The sequence below is a fragment of the Ornithorhynchus anatinus genome, chromosome 4 (genome assembly GCF_004115215.2).
Source record: "Ornithorhynchus anatinus isolate Pmale09 chromosome 4, mOrnAna1.pri.v4, whole genome shotgun sequence".
In the NCBI taxonomy this organism is placed as follows: Eukaryota; Metazoa; Chordata; class Mammalia; order Monotremata; family Ornithorhynchidae; genus Ornithorhynchus; species Ornithorhynchus anatinus.
Genome location: NC_041731.1, coordinates 5,003,675 through 5,023,178, shown reverse-complemented (window position 1 = coordinate 5,023,178; position 19,504 = coordinate 5,003,675). Strand labels below are relative to the sequence as shown.

Here is a 19,504-nt window from a genome sequence, read left to right as displayed (position 1 = left end):
GAAAGAGCATGAACCTGGGCTCTAATCCCAGTTCTTCCACTTATCTGTTGGATGACTCTGGGTAAAACACTAAATTTCTCTGTCCTTCAGTTACCTTATCTGTAAAATGGGGATTAAGGCTGTGAGCTCCACTTGGGACAGGAACTGTGTTCACCAGATAGTATTCCATTTACCCTAACATTTTACAGTGCCTGCCACCTAGTAAGTACTTACCAAATGACAGATGATGTGTTTTTTTAAAAAAAAAAATTAAAAAAACCCTTTTGTACTCTTCTAAGCAATTAGGACAGTCCTATGCATAGAATAAGTACTTAAACATTATTGATTTTTTTATGGTACTTGTTAAATGCTTACTATGTGCCAGGCACTGTTCTGAGAGCTGGGGTAGGTACAAACTAATCAGGTTGGACATAGTCCTGTCCCATACGGGATTCACAGTCTTAATCCCCATTTTACAGATGAGGTAATTGAAGTGTCTTGCCCAGGATTAGAACTCAAGTCCTTCTGACTCCCAGACATGTGCCTTATCCTCTAGGCCAAGCTGCTTCTCGACTGATTGATTAGAAGAGGGGTAAAGAATCACTCATGGCATCTGTTCACTAGAGCAGAGGCAGAGGACACACAGGGGTGGGAGAACTATCAGAGGAGTGCCTACTTGGCTGGGTTGGCAACTCTCGATTCTAAATCCGTTCCTTAAAGGTCACTAGAGTGAAATCTGGCTCTTTTCAGCTTATGTAGCTGCTCTCTCACCTGGCCAAAACAGGAACATCCCTGTAATCTTCCATGAATGTCAAGGCTGCTGGAGGAGGTAACCCTGGATTTCTTAGTCACGAGCATTTTTATGAACTTCTGAGACATTAAGGGAAGTGGTATGATGCGGAAGTGGTTGGAAAGATTTCCAGAGGGTTAAGACAGAAGACTTCCAATGTCCCAATAGGTCGAACTGCATCACCCTCTATTGTTCTGGGTCTCCATGGGAGACTTATACTGCGATTCTAGAGGTGGATGGAGAAAATCATCAGAGAGAAACTGGTCGTGATAAGCTTTCTATGGCTGCTTGTGTAGCAGCAGCATCTCTGCTCCAGAGCAGAAGATCTGATTCTCTTCTTGGTCCCATCCCTGCCAAAACATGCTCATGATGGCTTAGAGAAAACACACAGCAAACTGATCTCCTTCTGTTAGGACCTAGAAGAATTAGAGGAGGCCTCAGGGAAATCATGTTGAATGGTCGTCTAGATTCTGAGATCCTTGTGGACAGGGAATGTGTCTACCAACTCTATTATAATTATTGGGGGGAGGGAGGGAAGAGAATTACCCACCTCGAGGTTCTTCTTGTCCCCTAACACCCCCACTCAAGATTATGAATTACTGAGCGTTTGGCTGAATTTCCTGCTTTTGCTATGTGGCAAAGAGCTGACACCACATTAGGCATCATAAAGTAGGTGGCACATTCCTTGGGCAAAACCAAGCCATCCAAAACAAACAACACACTCAGACAAAAACAAGCCGACACCCAACCACTGCTAGATACCCGTGGACGGAGAGAGGCCGTCCAACTCAAGAAGTTGGAAGTCGTTGAGACTTAATACTTTTCTTTCTCCCACCCCAGTAATATTGGCAGACATCAGGGACATTATTTTCTGAACTGAAAGAGGAGAATGAGTTCTCAGGGATTATCTCTGGCATATTAGAAGCAGAATTAACGGCGATGGACACTCCCATCAGGAATGATCCACAAGCCTGGGGCCTGAGACTTCAGAATGGAAAATCTGCAAGAAGGAATTAATAGTATTAATAGTTTGTGTAGCTTCACTTGCACTTTCCTTTCTCTGACAGTCATATTCCTGACGAGGTACAGAGGTGAGCAGGTGTGAAGTGAGCCCAGAACCTTTCTATAAGCAGGACCCGTTGGTGGCCAAGACGCTCATGGCATTGCCATGGCCTAGAGGTCAATTGCCTCAGGAGCTGCAGTAGCCTTTGATGCATAGAATTAGAACTATTAGTCTTATGCTTCCCTTAAAGATTTCTTGTTATATCACCTAAATCGAGAGTTTAAAGTTAGATGTGGATCACTGAACGCCTGCTCTATAAACACCTTGGTGCCTTTCCTGTGAAGAGAAGGCCCGTGGAATCCAGCCAGGGAAGTAGGAGGGGGAGGAATTCATTCTTTAGAGGGGGCACAGTATTTCTGTTTACTTCAGTTAGACTCTGCAGACAAGGTTAAAACAGAATTTGTGCATGTGTCACCAAATGCAGTCCAGTTTTAAGAATTGCTGGTGAAATCAGATAAACCGAGACGAACACAATCGTCCGAATGGGAATAAGTTCGCCCAGTGGATGAGAAAGGCCACTGTGTTCATGCCAGCTGGCCACCACTTGTGCCTCGAGTTTACCCATCTGTCTTCATGCTTGGGTGAGAAGCCACTGAATAGGTACTTTTCCCAGGGGCGTTTGCGTTTCATTTGTTCCAAATTCCAAATCACTGAGGTTGGAGTTTATGTTAAAATGAATTTTGAGTACTAATAACAATGTTAACTGCCAGGGAAAGTCACATTACATACAGACACTAATGTTATTTTTCTTAGAAGTGACTAACAAAGTAACTACAGTTTGAGATGTTGTTTTTTCGTTTCCTCCACACAACGCTTTCTTTATCTGTGTTCTGGAAGGAAGAAGGCAAACCCTAAATCAAAGCCTTCTGTATTGAGTTGAGAAAGGGGAATCTGTTTACATTAAGCTCCATCTCACGCCACGTGACTTTAACTGGGACCCCATTCCCGCTCCTTATAGTGTAAGTGGTGATTTCGTGCAGGAAACTGCAATCTTAACTTCTCCCGAAAATAAGAGGCAAACACAACCAGTGTGGTGTTGGCTGAGCTGCAAACTTCTAAGGTGATTGAAGTTAAACTCCTTTACTAATATAATAACAATGATAAATATGGTACTTAAGTGCTTACTATGTGCCAGGAACTCTACCAAGCATTGGGGTGGATGCAGGCAAATCCATTGGACCCAGTCCCTGTCCCTCACAGGGGTCACATTCTACATCCCCATTTTACAGATGAGGTGACTGAGGCACAGAGAAGTGAAATGGCTTGCCCAAGGCCACACAGCACACAAGTGGCAGAGACTAGATTAGAACACATAACTTTCTGACTCCCAGGCCTGTGCTCTATCCACTATGCGACTGGAACAATCAGTCGTATTATGGAACGCTGACTGTGTGCAGAGCACTGTACTAAGCCTTAAGAGAGTGCAACACGACAATATGACACATTTCCTGCCCACGAGTTTACAGTTTAGAGGAAAATAGCATTATATATATATACTATATACATATATATATATATATATATATATATATATATATCTAATAAGCAAGTAGGCCAAATGTCCCCTTTTATTGAAGGGAGAAAGGGGAAAGGAGCAGACAAAGAAACAAAATGTTAAGTAAGGGCGATGTGGCAAAATTAAGTCCTGCAAATGGTTTTGAGGTGGGACGTCAATGGATAAGAATAGCAGATGGGTTAATAGACTCAGAATACCCATGTTAGTTTCTCATATAATCAAGATGCTTGCCTTGGTTCAATCAGTGTGGAGTAGATTTTTGGAAAAGCTGGGATTGGAAATCAGAAAGTTTCCTTTGCCTTGCTGATGATCCCCTGTATCCTTCACCCTATCAATCAGTGAATGTTTACTATTTGCACTGCACTGTATTTGGGTAAGTACAGGTCTACAGAGCTGATGGATGCAATCCCTGCCCACAGAGAGTTTACAGTCTACAGGAAGGCCAGAGCTGGAGACAGGAGGTCTGGATTCCAATCCCTACTTCCGCCAGTAGTCCGCTGTGTGGCCTTAGGCAAAATTACCTCAGTAAAATGGAGATGAGATACTTGCTTTCCCTTCCTCTAAAGCCGTGAACCCTCAGAGGCCTAGAGGCTGTGCCCGATTGATTTATCTTGTATCTGTCCCAGGATTTAACTCGTCTAAATGTCAAAAGCACACAGGAGGGCTTACTATCCTTACTAAGACAAGCAAGAGGGCTCCCTCCACAGCCCTAGCTTTCTTCCCAGGTTAACCGCTTGCAAACCTACTGCAGGACTGTCGAAGACTGTCAAGACTGCCCCGTGGTCTTTCCCCATTCCTGATCATTAACAGGATTTCTCCCACTCTCTGCATTTCTCGACTAGTCAGGTTAGGTGCAGGATGCGAGTGCCCACTCCTTATGGTTTATAGCACCTAGGTGAGAGTGGAGAGAGAAGAGAAGATAGGCAGTCCATTGATGTAGAGACTCAGACATGTGTAGTGACTCAGGCATATGTCTGGCTCTTTTCTCAGCTAATCCAACCCTAACAGAAATGGCACAACTCGGAGAAATACCCATCTGTAGTCTCATGCAAGACATTTAAAATTTCTGGGTGCATTTCCTCATTTGAAAGCCAGGGTTCATGACACTTTCCACGAGTACTGAGAAAATTAGGGAAGACGCCCACACCAGCCCATTTTACTAAATCCTTATCACTAGGTTGAGAGACCACCACATGGCTAGAGTCTTGTTCATCCATAAACACAGATTCCCATGCATTGCCAAAAAAAGAGGGAGCCAGACTTTATGGGAATTCTGTTAGGCCCATTGCCTGCCTTCATTTTAGACTCTGAGCGCGTGCTAATTGGAATGGCCAAGTTAAGTAATGGGTAATTAGAAAGCACTTTGGGAATACATCGTGCTAATGAAATGCACAGCAACAGTAATGACCCATTAGAGAGGTAGAGCAATATGGCCAGGAGACAGAAGCCACATAAATATTTAATGCACCTTATGTTTTGAGAGGACATAAACCTATTGACAACTGAGTGTGTTGTCTGGATTGGTACAATTCCATGGGCGTAATTCAAAGGGCAGGATAAATGAATGTGTCAGTTGCTAGTGCTTTGATTTTGTAAGCTTCTTATATGATTGATTTTGGCATTTGTCAGAAGAAAATGAAGAACTGGGGACTTTCAGGATCCAGGTTTCCCAATACTTCCTGAGCCGGAACTACAGAGCGCTTGAGCCAAAATTACATATATATGAAGGACCCGTGAGCGTTTTAAGAGCAGGGACCATATCACTTAAAAAAAATGGTATTTGTTAAGCACTACTAGGTGTTAAGCACTCTAAGTGCTGGGGTAGATACAAGGTAATCTGGTTGGACACCGTCCCTGTCCTACATGGAGCTCACAGTTTTAATCCCCATTTTATAGATGAGGTAACTGAGGCACAGAGAAGTTAGGTGACTTGCCCAAGATCTGTCCATTACACTTTTCTGAGTACTTAGTACGATTTTCTGCACACATTAAATGCTCAATAGTCTTGACGATTACTTCAGTGTTCAAACCCAAGACTTGGAACTAGAAGGAGACATTGAAAAGGAGATTCAGATGCTTTCTAGGACATCCAGTGAGTCAGACAAATAAATAAAGCATTAACTGAGCTGAGGGAAATGAAGCAGCATTTACTTAACATCCTTTGGTTTTCAAATGGTGAGGAAAAATGTGTGTTTCATTTTTGCCAAACACAACACTTTTGAGAAAGAGTTCAAGCTGGTTTGTCTGACATCCTGAACTGGCAGATGATCCTAGTCTCACTCCCATTTCTCCCAACCTATTTGAATTTTCAACCTTATTTGAGCTGGTAGAAGCATTCTGCCACTACCCAATTGTAGTAACAATAAAATGGCATAATAATAATAATAATGTTAGTATTTGTTAAGCGCTTACTATGTGCAGAGCACTTTTCTAAGCGCTGGGGTAGATACAGGGTAATCAGGTTATCCCACGTGAAGCTCACAATCCCCATTTTACAGATGAGGTAACTGAGGCACAGAGAAGTTAAGTGACTTGCCCACAGTCACACAGCTGACAAGTGACAGAGCCTGGAGTCGAACCCATGACCTCTGACTCCCAACCCCGGGCTTTTTACACTGACCCACGCTGCGTAGTGGATAGAGCACGGGCCTGGGAGTCAGAAGGTCATGGATTCTAATCCCGGCTCTGCTACTTGTCTGCTGTGTGACCTTGGGCAAATCACTTAACTTTTCCATGCCTCAGTTACCTCATCTGTAAAATGAGGATCGAGACTGTGAGCTGTGTTCATGTCATTTTGTTTGTATCCACCCCAGCACCTAGTACAGTGCCTGGCACCGAGTAAGTGCTTAACAAATATCATGATTATCGTTATTATTTCTCAGGTTTGGAGGGTTAGTCAAGGTTTAACCATACATCCTTATCCAAGTCCATCAAACTATCCAAAATTCCCTGTGACCTCCAAGTTGTCATCACTGGCCCCTCACCAGGGATCAGCATCACTCTCTCCTCCTCATTCCACTCTCATGCCATAAGGTGAGCAAACCCAAGCATCGACCATCAGTAAAACCACTTAGAATCTGCAGCCCCCTCTGAATGTAGATTCCCCTCACACACCAAAAAAAAAAAGGGCTTAAAGGAGAGGAAGCTTACCAGTATATTGAACTTCTCTTGCGCTGTGGCCTAATTCTCCCAAGACCTCTAGCAGTAAACATGCCACTCAATTTTATGGCTGTATCTTAACTCTCAAGTATAAGGCTAATGCCCTCTCGACCTCCTCTACTTGAAAACGATGGGCTGTGTCCTCAGCTGAAGTCCTTGAACAATCACACCAGGTGAGATGATTAAGGCCCTCAGAGGGCACTTCCAGCCTTTTTCCATTTGCTACAGTTCTTTGATTAAAGGGCGCTAGGTATCATCACCCTCATGGCGTTGTCCCTATATTTAAGGATCTCCTCAGGCTTGTTTGACTAGCTCTCCATCATCTCTCTGTCTACTCCTTGGGTGGAAAAGAAAGAATGCACTGATTCTTCCTTAACTTCCGTGAGCCCCTAAAATAGGAGATTTTGTATACTTGGGGTAGGAAGAGAGAAAAGGTATATTCATGAATAATAACAGAGAAGGAAGAGACCATCTTCCTAGACTGACAGGCAATGGTTGGAGAGAGGCAGAAAGCTTGGGAAGGGAGAGCAGTCAGTCCCGTGATCCCAAACATCTGGATCCCAAAAAGCAGGAGGTTGGGACTCAGAAGACCCAGGTTCCGGTCCCACCTCTTCCACTGGGCTGCTGTGAGATCTTGGGCAAGTCACCTAACCTCTTCCTGCCTCAATGTCCTCATCTGTCAAATGGAGTGAAGACAATGACTCTTCTTACCTCTAGATTCTAAGCTCCCCATCGAGACTGCAAGCTCCATCTTGGCAGGGAACATGCCCACCCACTCTGTTATATTGTACTCTTCCAAATGCTTAATACAGTGCTCTGCACTCAGTGCTCCAAAAATACAATTGATTGATGGAGTGATCTTAGAGCATGACTTTGATGCAACTGTGAACTTCTCTGGGCCTCAACTGTAAAATGGGGAGAAGATATTTGCTCTTCCTACTCTGATTATCTTATCCCAGCACTCAGCACAGCCCTTGGAAGATATTAATCACTTAATAAACACCTTATTATCTGAGGAAAAAAATGAATCAAGAGGATCAGTGCTTTCCAGGAAGTTTTGTGCCAGGAAGGAGCACAAGTAGCTGCCGTGATGCCCCCTAGCCACCTCATTTATTCAGAGAAATCCAGGACTGACTCAAAAGGAGACCAAAGTCCCTCTCCCCGACACCTCCCTTCCTGTGGATCCACCCTGCGGCCCCCATAACCAAGCAGAGCGGCCTAGTGCCTGGAGCATGGGCTTGGGAGTCAGAAGGACCTGGGTTCTAATCCCTCCTCTGTCACCTGTCAGCTGTGTGACCTTGGGCAAGCCACTTCAGTTCTCAGTGCCTCAGTTATCTCCTCTGTAAAATGGGGATAAAGACCGTGAGCCCCATACGGGACATGGGCTGTATCTAACCTGATACACTTGCACCTATCCCAGCGCTCAATACAGTGCAGGCCACATTTTAAATGCTTACCAGATACCATTGAAAGGAAAACAGAAAGAAGCAGCAGCCTGCGTTTGGAAGCCAGTTGGGTGTGATATATGCAGTGGTGAGGGGCTAGTGTCTCAGGGAAGGGGGGCTCGGCCAGGCCAAGGGGAAGTGAGGCTATAAAAGGGAGAGCTGCGACAGCCACTGACCTGGAAGAAGTGGTGACTACCACAGCTTCCTCTCCTGGAAGTCCCCCGTCTGGCCACCCACACACTATTGCCACAAACTTCCTAGGAGCTCAGGACTTAAGTACATATCTCTAATCGATTTATTTATATTTGTTTATGCCAATGTGTAGCTCCCCCTCTAGTCTGTAAGCTCAATGTGGGTAGGGAATGTGTCTTTATTGTTACGTTGTACTCTCCCCAACACTTAATACAGTGCTCCGCACACAGTAGGTGCTCAATAAATACGATTGAATGGAGGACTGAATGAGACCCCACATTATACACGGGGACTGAGATTTTTGCCTTGCGGCTGACTCCGATTTGATCATCTTGTATCTCCCCCAGTACTTAACACGGTCCTTGACGTCTTGAATGCGCTTAATAGACTCCTTCGTTATTACGTAAAACTATTTGAAAATTCTATGTTGTCAATATATTTCAGCCATCGCGTTTGTTATATGCTTGGCCTAATGGAAAGAGCACAAGATTGGGAATCAGGAGACCTGGATTTGAATCCCACTTTGGCCATATGTCTGCCGTGTGTCCTTGGACGAGTCACTTAACTTTCCTGCACCTCAGTATCCTCATCTATAAAATGAAGATTAAATGCCCGTTCTCCCTCCCCTTAGACTAGGAACCTGGAACGGGGAGTGTTTCTGATCTGACTGTATCGTATCTACCCCTGTGCGTGGCCCACATATGCACTTAACAAATACCACCGTTATGATGTTTATTATTTATTTGCAACTATTATTATTCAAGTCAACAGAGATAGTTGCTTATGTTTTGTCATCATCTGATAGGGTCACTCATTAGTCCGAATTGTTCATAACAATGAGAATTGCGTGCAAGATCGTCCTGTTATGGAAGCCAAATTTTTCAGTGCCCTTGCCTGCTTTTTAGGGGAACATGACCCTCCTCTGGAAAGCAAATCTCAAAATACGAGAAAGAGTTTAATGATGTATTGCAAACTGGCTTTATGCCTTTGACCGGTGAAATGGAGCTCTTTCCACTAAGCCACCCTGCCCACATCACGGAATGAATAAAGCTCCTGGCTGAAAAAGCAGATACGCTAATCAGAATTTAAGTATTAGACTACTTTGAGTTTCGGAGGGGGTCACCCCAAATTCAAAGATTGGAAACGATGATCCCTATGGCTTAGTTAGAGTTCAGCCTTGGGTTCTGTTGGAGCCAAAAGTTGCTCTGGGCATGTGCATGGAAATTCTCATTAGGCTTTCCATTTAACTTTTTTTATGGTATTTCTAAAGCATTTACTATGTGTCAAGTACTGTACTAAGAGTTGAGGTAGATGCAAGTGAATCAGGTCAGACCCAGCCCCGGTCCCATATGAGGCTCCCAGTCTTAATCCTCAATTTACAGGTGAGGGAACTGAAGCACAGAGAAGCAAAGTGACTTGCCCGAGGTCACACAGCCGTCAAGTGCCAGAGCTGGGATTAGAACCCAGGTCCTTCTGTCTCCTAGGCCCGTGCTCTATCCACTAGGCCATGCTGCTTCTCAATCAATCAAGGTAATTTTTTGAGCACCTATTGCCTGCAGAACACTGAACTAAGCACTAGCGACAGTACAATAGAAGTGGAAGACATAATCCCTTCCCTCAAGGAGTTTACAGATTAGTGGGGGAGAAAGGCATGAAAATAACTTATAGGAAGGAGGATGTAATAGAGCATAAAGAGATGCTCATAAGGAAACAAAAGGAATGCAACTGTGACTCCATTCAATATAAGCCCTGAGGATTGTTGGCCAGGTGCTGGACCCTCTGAAGATAAATAAAATTGGATGAAATATTTCAGAGCACAATAAAACTGTAAAGGAGCTGATCATTTAGCAGATTCTTAGTTTAATAGAAGCAATTTGAATTGCACTAGCAAGTTCTGGTTCTATTCCCTCTTGTGCATGATGCCAGGAGCTGAAGAGACTCTCAAATTATTATGAAGGTGGAGCAGGTTTGCTATCCAGATGTTACATAAGCATTAAAGCAAAAGGCTGGGCTCTCAGCTGGGAGAAGCTTGCTTTGCTCTGATTTTACTGACTGAGAAACGGCAGTTTACGAAGACCGTGATCTGTTCATGAAAGCCTGCTGGGGACTGCGGGAGCCAATGGATATGAGGTTTTCCTTGAGATTAACTGGCATTAGCGACGAGCCTGTTTGAGCTGAAGTGACTACAGTTTCCGGTGAAAATAGCTTGGGAGAATTTTAATTGAAAAATCTTGGGTTGTTTATGGGGATGTTTAAAACCCTACCTGTAATAATAATAATAACAACAATAACTGTGGTATTTTTTAAGCGCTTACGGTGTGCCAAGCACTGTACTAAGCGCTGAGCTGAATACAAGCAAATCGGGTTGAACACAGTCCCTGTCCCACGTCAGACTCGCAGTCTTAATCCCCAATTTGGGCACTGACTCATCGACAAACCCGGTTTTCTTTTCTCTTCTTCATTTTGTCTTCCTCCAAAGCACTTGCATTCCCATAACTACTCTAGCATTTACGTACAAATTTAATGTACTCTATTACTCCTCCATCAGTAATTTATTTTAGTGTCTCTCTCCCCCTGTAGACTGTAACCTTCTTAATCATATCTTCTAGCTCTGTTGTACTCTCTAAGAGTTTAGTACAGTGCTCTGCATAGAGTCGATGCTAAATAAATACTACTGGGAAAATAGCGTGCTTCGGAAGGGGATAAAATTCCACTCCATAGGACGGATGCAATGCATGCATAAGATTGAAAGAGTCTTTAACGATAATTTGGGAATAATGACCGCCCCCGTCTCAAAATGTGACTCTGGAAGTGTTTGTCTCCTGTCCTTCCGACTCCCAACTCATAAATGTTAGGCCCCACCTACATCAGACTTCTTTTGGCAACCCCAAGCAGATGACTGACTCTGGAGACAATCCCAGATGCTTGTCCCACACTGAATTCAGGATCGATGGAAGCAAATGGTGCTTCCATTGCTCGTTAATGTGATTCTACACTATGTTCAGATGGACTCATCCATTTGTGCTTCCATTAGATTTATTGCTCAGAACCCCTCAAATAAAGAGCATTTAGACCTCACAGGTTCTCATCAGGGGAGGAGGAAACAAACTATTCTCTGGCCTTCTCTAAATCTTCTCTAAATGTTTTGCATTTGGCAGGTCTCATAGTTCTCTCTGTCCAAGTTTTTCCCATCTTTTAAAACATGTGTATTTCAAAGGACATTCAACCCATGTGTTTCTGATTCATTTAAACTTAACTCATCGAAACATCTATTTTTTAAGAATATTTGAAATCCAATGAGCCCTGAAAATCTTTTTTGCTTAGAACCAAGAAATTCAGTTTTGCCGTCTGGGCGTCCTCAAAGATTTGAGTTGGATCCCTGTGTTCTGAATGAAACCAGTGCTTTTCAAAATCTTTTAAACTAATACTCTTCAAATAAATCGAGAGTGAGCTGTCCTTGGTTTTAACATCTCCTTTCCCTCAAACGTGTAAAGCAAATAAGGCAAGTGAACAGTGTTGTCTAGTGGAAAGAGCATGGAGCTCAAAGTCAGAGGATCTGGGTCCTAATTTGCACTCTGAAACTTGCCTGCAGTGTGACCTTGGGCAAGTCATTTAACTTCCCGATGCCTCAGTTTCCTAATTTATAAAATGGGGATTCAATACCTGTCCTTCCTCCTACTTAGGCTGTGAACTCCATGTGTTACACGGACTGTGTCCAACCTGATTATCTTGTATATACCCTAGCACTTAGAACAGTGCACAGCTGATAACATAGGGAAGTAGCATGGACTAGTGGATAGAGCACGGGCCTGGGAGTCAGAAGGTCATGGGTTCTGATCCTGCCTCTGTCACTTGTCTGCTGTGTCACCTTGGTCAAGTCGCTTCACTTTTCTCTGCTTTGGTTACCTCATCTGTAAAATGGGGATTAAGACTGTGAGCCTAAAGTGGGACAGGGTCTGTGACTAATCCGCTTAGCTCGTATCTAGCCCAGCACTTAGAGCAATGCTTGACACCTACTAAGCGCTTAACAAATTCCATGATTATTTTTATTTCATAGTAAGCACTTAAAAATCCCATAATTATTAACTGTATATCTAAGAGCGCAAACTCACTGAGGTCAGAAAACGCGCACCCTGATTCTGTTTCACTTGCTCAAGCGCTTAGAAGAAGAGTACACTGCACCCAAAGGGGCTCTCAGTAAATACTGGTACTACTTGCTCTGTATTCCACGATTTAGGCTTCAATAAGCATCCTTTTGTCAGGTTTCATGGGATTGGCAAGGTGGTGTTGCTGTACTTCGCTATGTGCATGTTGGAAGCTCGATAAAATCTCATGATGTTGACTTAGGTACCTGAGAGGCATTTAGCTCTAGCCTGCTTCAGAGAGCTTTGGAAGCTTCTTCCACTGGTAAAGATGATTCATTTAGTTCTGTTTCTTCTTCCCTAAACATTTTTCCTCAGTGCCTGCTCAAGAAGAGAAGCAGCATGACCTAGTGAAAAGCATACTGGCCTGGGAGGCAGAGGACCTGGGCTCTAATTCCGGCTCTGCCACTTGCCTTCTGTGTACCCTTGGGCTCATCATTTTACTTCTCTGTGCTTAGTTTCCTTAACTAGGAAATGGGGATTCAATACCTGTTCTTTCTCCTATTTAGACTGTGGAACAGGGACTGTGTCTGACCTAAATTTCTTGTATTTACCCCGGGCTTGGCCCGTGGTAAACCCTTAACAAAAATTCAATTATCATCATTCAACTTCATGGCTCTAGGTGGCATAGTCATTAAAGAATACAACAGATTATTGTAGATGAAGTTTACTCAGATCAACTCTCTGAAAGCAATGTCAGAAGCACTGTGCAATTTGATATAAGTTCTCACGGAATTGTAAGATCTTGGAGGACAGGGATTGTGTTTATCAACTCTATGGTATTCCCCCAAGTGCTTAGTACAGGGTTCTGCACCCAGAAAGCACTCAGTGGATATCATTGCTTGATTGATTTTCCCATAATCAATCAATGAATGGTGTGGATCGAATGCTTACTGTGTGCCGAGCATGTGTTAGGTGCTTGAGAAAGAGTACAATGCGATAGAAGTGGTAGACATGTTCCCTGCCCACAAGAAGCTTACAGTCTAGAGGGGGAGCCAGACATTTAAATTAGTAAATAAATTACAGATATGTACTTACGTGCTGTGGGGCTGAGGGTGGAGTGAATATCCTGGGACTCTCCGCAGAAGGGAGAGGGTGTAGAGGAAAAGATGGCTTAATCGGGAAGGTATCTTGAAAGAGATGTGATTTTAAAAAGTGGGGAGATTGGTGATCTATCATGTATGAAGAGGGATGGAGTTCCAGACCAGAGTGAGGAAGTGGTCAAGGAGTCATGGGCGAGATAGATGAGACTGAGGTTCGTCACGGAAGTTGGCATTAAGGGAGCAAAGTACGTGGACTGGGTTGCTGTAAGAAATCGGCAAGGTAAGGTAGGAGGGGGGTGGACTGAGTGCTTTAAAGCCAATGGTAAGGAGTTTCTGTAAGATGTGGCGGTGAATAGGGGCGTTCTGAAGAGTGGGGAGATGTGGACTGAACATTTTATTAAAAAAATGACCTCAGCAGCAGAGTGACGTGTAGACTGGAGTGGGGAGAGTCAGGAGGCAAGGAGGTCAATGGGGAGGCCGATGCAGTAGTCAAGCTGTGATATGATAAATACTTGGAGCAAAGTAAAAACAGTTTGGATGGAGAGGAAAGGAAATAATAATAGGATTTACAGCTGTGGGATGTCAGTGAGATCTAGTGAGGTAAATGTTAATCCAAAAAGCATAGTATAAATTATTCAGAGCTATGGCACTAAATCTTAATCATCCACCAAAGTGAGGTAGAATTTCCAAGAACTGCTAATATTTCACAATGGAACAGGGGCACAGTGGAAAGAACTCGGGCCTGATAGAGGACCTGAGTTCCAAATCCGGCTCCGCCACTTGTCTTCTGAGTGACTTTGGGCAAGTCACTTAACTTCTTTGTGTCTCAGTTAACTGAACCACAAAGTGAGGATGAAGACTGTCAGCCCCATGTGGGATAAGGACTGTGTCCAAACTGATTATCTTGTATCCACCCAGTGCTCAGTACAGTGCCTGGCACGTAGTAAGTGCTTAAATACCATAAAAAAAATCACATGAAAAAATCAGTAGTCAGGAGAGGAGAGTCACATCATAACACGATTCAAAAAAGAGTTGAAAAGTACCAATTTTGGAGATCTTAAAACTGGCCTGCAGATCAGCGTGACCCATATCAGAGCATTTGGAGAAAAAAAGGAATTCACCTCAGTGTCTTCGACCAACTTACAGAGAGCGTGATAGCTTGCACCATCTCATTCTAGGGTAATAGCTTGCATCATCTCATTCTACAAGTGGCATCTCGGTGGTGTATTTGTATAGGTTTCAGTGCTGCCTTCCAGTTGAGTTCTGGGAATCAGTCGTTTTAGAGCAAGCGATAATAGCACCTTGTCATCAGTGAGGAAGGAGCTCTGTTGGAGCAGATATTCTATAAGGATCAAAGAACATGGAGGCTATAGGAAACACAGCACCAGGTGCTGACAGTCACAAACATAACAGCGCAACAAGGGTCAGCCTTTGTGTGTGTATAGTATAGTTGGGGCTGTGAGCAAACACACACAAGCACACACACTACCCCTCCACCCCCAAGGTGAATTTCATTGTCCTTAGTGCCCTCTTCGAAAATGGACAACAATACAGATAGAGTACATATTTCTGTGTAGGTGTTAATTGCTGTGTGTATGCTGTACCAATGCCACATTGATAGATATTTTGAATTTCTTGTGGAAAATTATCCTATTCCATTTAGCTAGAGGAAATCTGTCAAAACTTTGTTCCTGAAGATCAAAATCCATTTCTAAATTCATCAAGAACATTTAGTATTGGGAGATGCTTAGATTCTATTAATATTGGTCTAATCTTTGGCTCTCCAACAGGGCAGTTACCCAGAATTTCAGTCTGCCGGGTCACCTGGGACATGAAAGGACAAATCCTTGGAACCTCCAGGACTCATAATGGTGCTTAACATGGATTTTTATCATATAAAACATCCTCAGTGACTTAAATAAAGTGCGGTATTTGTTAAGCGTTTACTATGTGCAAAGCACTGTTCTAAGCGCAGGGGGATACAAGGTGATCAGGTTGTCCCACGTGGGGCTCACAGTTTTTTAATCCCCATTTGACAGATGAGGTAACTGAGGCACAGAGAAGTGAAGTGACTTGCCCAATGTCACACAGCTGACCAGCGGCAGAGCCGGGATTAGAACCCGTGACCTCTGATTCCCAAGCCCACGCTCTTTCCACTGAGCCACGCTGCTTCCTAAAGCGCTTACTATATGCAGAGCACTGTTCTAAGCGCTGGGGTAGACACAGGGGAATCAGGTTGTCCCACGTGAGGCTCACAGTTAATCCCCATTTTCCAGATGAGGTAACTGAGGCCCAGAGAAGTGAAGTGACTTGCCCACAGTCACCCAGCTGACAAGTGGCAGAGCCGGGATTCGAACCCATGACCTCTGACTCCCAAGCCCGGGCTCTTTCCACTGAGCCACGCTGCTTGTATCTGAACAGGATACAGGTTACAAATTCGGGAATTTCATTCAACCTAGCGGAACGTTTCTGAAGCCAAAACTTGACTCTAGTACCTTAGTGCCCAGCCAGTATATCCCAGTCTCAGAAAACCTCCCCAAATGGGAGATACTTCAGAGACACTTTCATGATCTCCCAGTCTTGTCTATGAATCGCAGCAGAAGGGAAGAAGGAAGGATAGTAGAGAGTAAGGAGTTGAATTTGCCCGGAAGGGTAATTCTTCAGGGGGTATAATTGGTCTTTAAAGTTAGACGTGCCATTAAGGGTAGTGGGAGAGCTCACCCTTCTCGAAGTGACTGTTTGGGTGCCTATATTCCATCAGCAGGAGCCTATTGTGGAGAAACATCTCTCCAGAGATAAAGATAGAAAATTTTGATCTTTGGAATGAAGCCAAGAGAGATCTTTTATGCGTGGTTTGAAGTGGAGAAGGGGTCATCAGGCAGCTGAGTCAGGAGAGTCCCAGAAGAACACAGTCACACAATCCAAAGTCCAGGTACGTATGGGGCAACGGGGAGGTTTCGGTTCAAACCCCTGTCAACTCTGGATTATTGTGAGATGTGGGGTCATTGCACAATCCCCTTTCAGTTGCAAAGAAAACTGAGCAGAGAACAGTTTTGAGAACATCGTTCTGGATTGGTTTTGCTGTTTGTGACAATGGCTACGGAAAGGATAATTATCCCCATTTTCAGATGGTGATACTGTAGTATCAAGTAACCAGTCATATTTACTGAAAGGTTACTGAGGGGTAGAACTCTGTACTAAACACTTGGGAGAGTATAATAATGTAACCTCCACCCTAGCTCTTTCCGTTAGGTGATGCTGCCTCTTACCCTCAATTTATAGGTGGAGAAATTGAGTAAGGAGGTGCTGGATGAAGTGGTGACTATAATAATTCAGGCCTTAAGAGAGGTAGATCTAAGGAGGTCAGTAGAAGTGCAAAGCAGCAACCTGGCCTAGTGGAAAGACTATGAGCCTGGGAGTCAGAGGACCTGGGTTCTAATCCCAACCCAGCCACTCGCCTGCTCTGTGACCTTGGGCAACTCACTTAACTTCTCTGTACCTCAAATTCCTCATTTAGAGAGTGGAGACTAAATACCCTTTTTTCCTCCCACTTAGACTGTGAGCTGTGAGACAGGGACTGAACCTGACCTATTTTGTTCCTTCCTTCCTTCCTTCCTTCCTTCCTTCCTTCCTTCCTTCCTTCCTTCCTTCCTTCCTTCCTTCCTTCCTTCCTTCCTTCCTTCCTTCCTTCCTTCCTTCCTTCCTTCCTTCCTTCCTTCCTTCCTTCCTTCCTTCCTTCCTTCCTTCCTTCCTTCCTATTTATTGAGCGCTTACTGTGCGCAGAGCACTGTACTACTCGCTTTGAAAGTCCAATTTGGCAATAGAGACAATCCCTACCCAACGAGCTCACAGTCTAGAAGGGGGGATACAGACAATGAAACAAAGCAAAAGCAAGTGGACAGGCATCAATAGCATCAGTATAAATAAATAGAATTATAGATAAATACACATCATTAATAAAATAAATAGGATAATAAATATGTACATATCTACACAAGTGCTGTGGGGCAGGGAGGGTAGAGCAGAGGGAGGGAGTGTTTGGTATATAGTGAGCCCTAACAAATATTATTATTATCATTAATAATAATAATAATAATAAAGTTTCATAAAGCAACATAGGTTAGGAGAAAGATCATCAGCCTGGGAATCGGGAAACGTGGGTCCTAGTCCTGGCTCCACCATCTTTCTGCTGTGTGATCTCGAGTAGGTCACTTAACTTTTCTATGACTGAGCTTATCTGTAAAATGGGGTTTAATTACCAGTTCTTCCGCTTCCTTCAACTATGAGCCACACGTAAAATAGAGACTGTGTCTAATCTGGTTGTCTTTTATCTACCACAGTGCTCAGTACAGTGCTTGGCACATAGTAAGCACTTAAAAATGCCACTATTATCAGCCCAACTGTCCAGATATATTAGATAAAACTATTTAATTTAATCAACACACTGTCCTACCCTGCTCCCCACAGAGAAACTACAATGCTGAACTGAATCCGAGATACATTCGGGAAGGGAATGTGTCTTTGTTACACTGTACTCTCCCAAGTGCTTAGTATAGTGCTTTGCACGGGTAAGCACTGAATTAATACGATTAAATGAATGAGTAAATGAATTCTCAAGAAGTTCCAGTTCAACTAAACATTAAACCGGGCCTGGGCCGGAGGCGTGTTCTCCTGGATTTCCCACAGGAGTCCTGTCCGTCATCTACAGGTGGCGGTGGGAAAGAGAAGGGAAGGAAGGTCAAAGACTCCCGTGGGGATGGACCCATGGGCAAGCCCAGCCACGCTGAGTTCAGAAGAGAAGCCTGCTGAATCACTTTAGGTCCCGTGCGCCAGACCGGCCCGACTCCTTCCACGGTCTGGCATCGTCACAGCCAACTGACTGTCTGCAGGCTGGAGCTTGCGGGGCTACAGATGTCGAACTTGTAACTTATTATTATAGAGCACTTCGGTTCGGTTTTCATTTCGCTGCCGGTTGCCAAGGAAAAAATCCTCACTAGGCCATCTAAAGAGTAACTCTTCGACCGGAATCGGGTCTGGGAAGGTCTGGGGCTTCACCAGGATTTATCTCCTCTGCATTTCATCCCCCTTCTCTTCCTACCAAACCTTCCCTTGGCTCCCCGGCCCCCACCCTCGTACATATTGTAGATACACTCTCAGAAGCGACATGCATCCTTAGAGTCAGAGAACAAACTCAGACCAACTTTTTGATCCCAGGATCCAACTGGTCTTGGCAAACCCCACCACACCCATTGCCCCAAATTTGTTTCTGGCCCTCAGTCCCACAGACTCCAGCCCAGGGTGTCACTCCTCACATTTAATCCGACCGGTTCCTCTAAAAGCCAAACGTCATCGTTATTGCTCAACACTATTTCCAGGGGACTGAGTGCCAACCGTGACAGCCCCGTGCACATATTTATCAGATTACTCATTCCAGGCTGAGGGCCCACGGCTATCCTGCGTGCTGACTAGACAGAACAGGAGCAGGGAGAGAAATCAGTGAAGCTGAATACATTACACAACTTTTTTTTTCCCCTTGGAATTCCTGACAAGGGAGGATTTCTTTTTTTCCCCTCAAGCAGGGGAAGCTTCAGAGAAGATATTGTCCACAAGTTCAGTAACAGGAGCACACTGGATGCAGGGTGTTCTCTGAAACAAGCAGCTTTTCTAGGAAGGTTAAAAATCGAATGTGGCACAAGACCATGATCGAAAACACATTCAGGGAAATCATTTTAGATGGCAGTCATTTTGCCCATTCAAAAGTGAAGGGGAGAGGGAGGGTTGGAGTATCAATTTCCTTCAGGGATGTACTCCTCTACTAATTTCTCCAGTTGGTTTCTCTGGGAGGGGGATCATAGAATCTCACTGCTCTGTTAGCCCCCGTAGTACTTTTGTACCTACCGACTGAAATGCCCTGCAAGCATTCACTCACCCAAATATCCATTTTTCCATTTTCTTTTTCTTCCTATACTGAAGTGATTTTATTCATTCATTCAATAGTATTTATTGAGCGCTTACTATGTGCAGAGCACTGTACTAAGCGCTTGGGATGAACAAGTCGGCAACAGATACAGACAGTCCCTGCCGTTTGACGGGCTTACGGTCTAATCGGGGGAGACGGACAGACGAGAACAATGGCACTAAACAGCGTCAAGGGGAAGAACATCTCGTAAAAACA

General features: G+C 44.1%; 1 long non-coding RNA gene across 1 annotated transcript in view; it reads right to left on the bottom strand.

Annotated features, from left to right (window-relative positions):
- LOC114811021 overlaps positions 1-6,641 on the bottom strand; it is a 44,835-nt gene extending 38,194 nt beyond the window's left edge. Inside the window, exon 1 of the long non-coding RNA XR_003758699.2 lies at positions 6,499-6,641. This is a non-coding gene — a long non-coding RNA (uncharacterized LOC114811021). The remainder of the gene's footprint in view (positions 1-6,498) is intronic.
- Between the last annotated feature and the right edge of the window lie 12,863 nt (positions 6,642-19,504).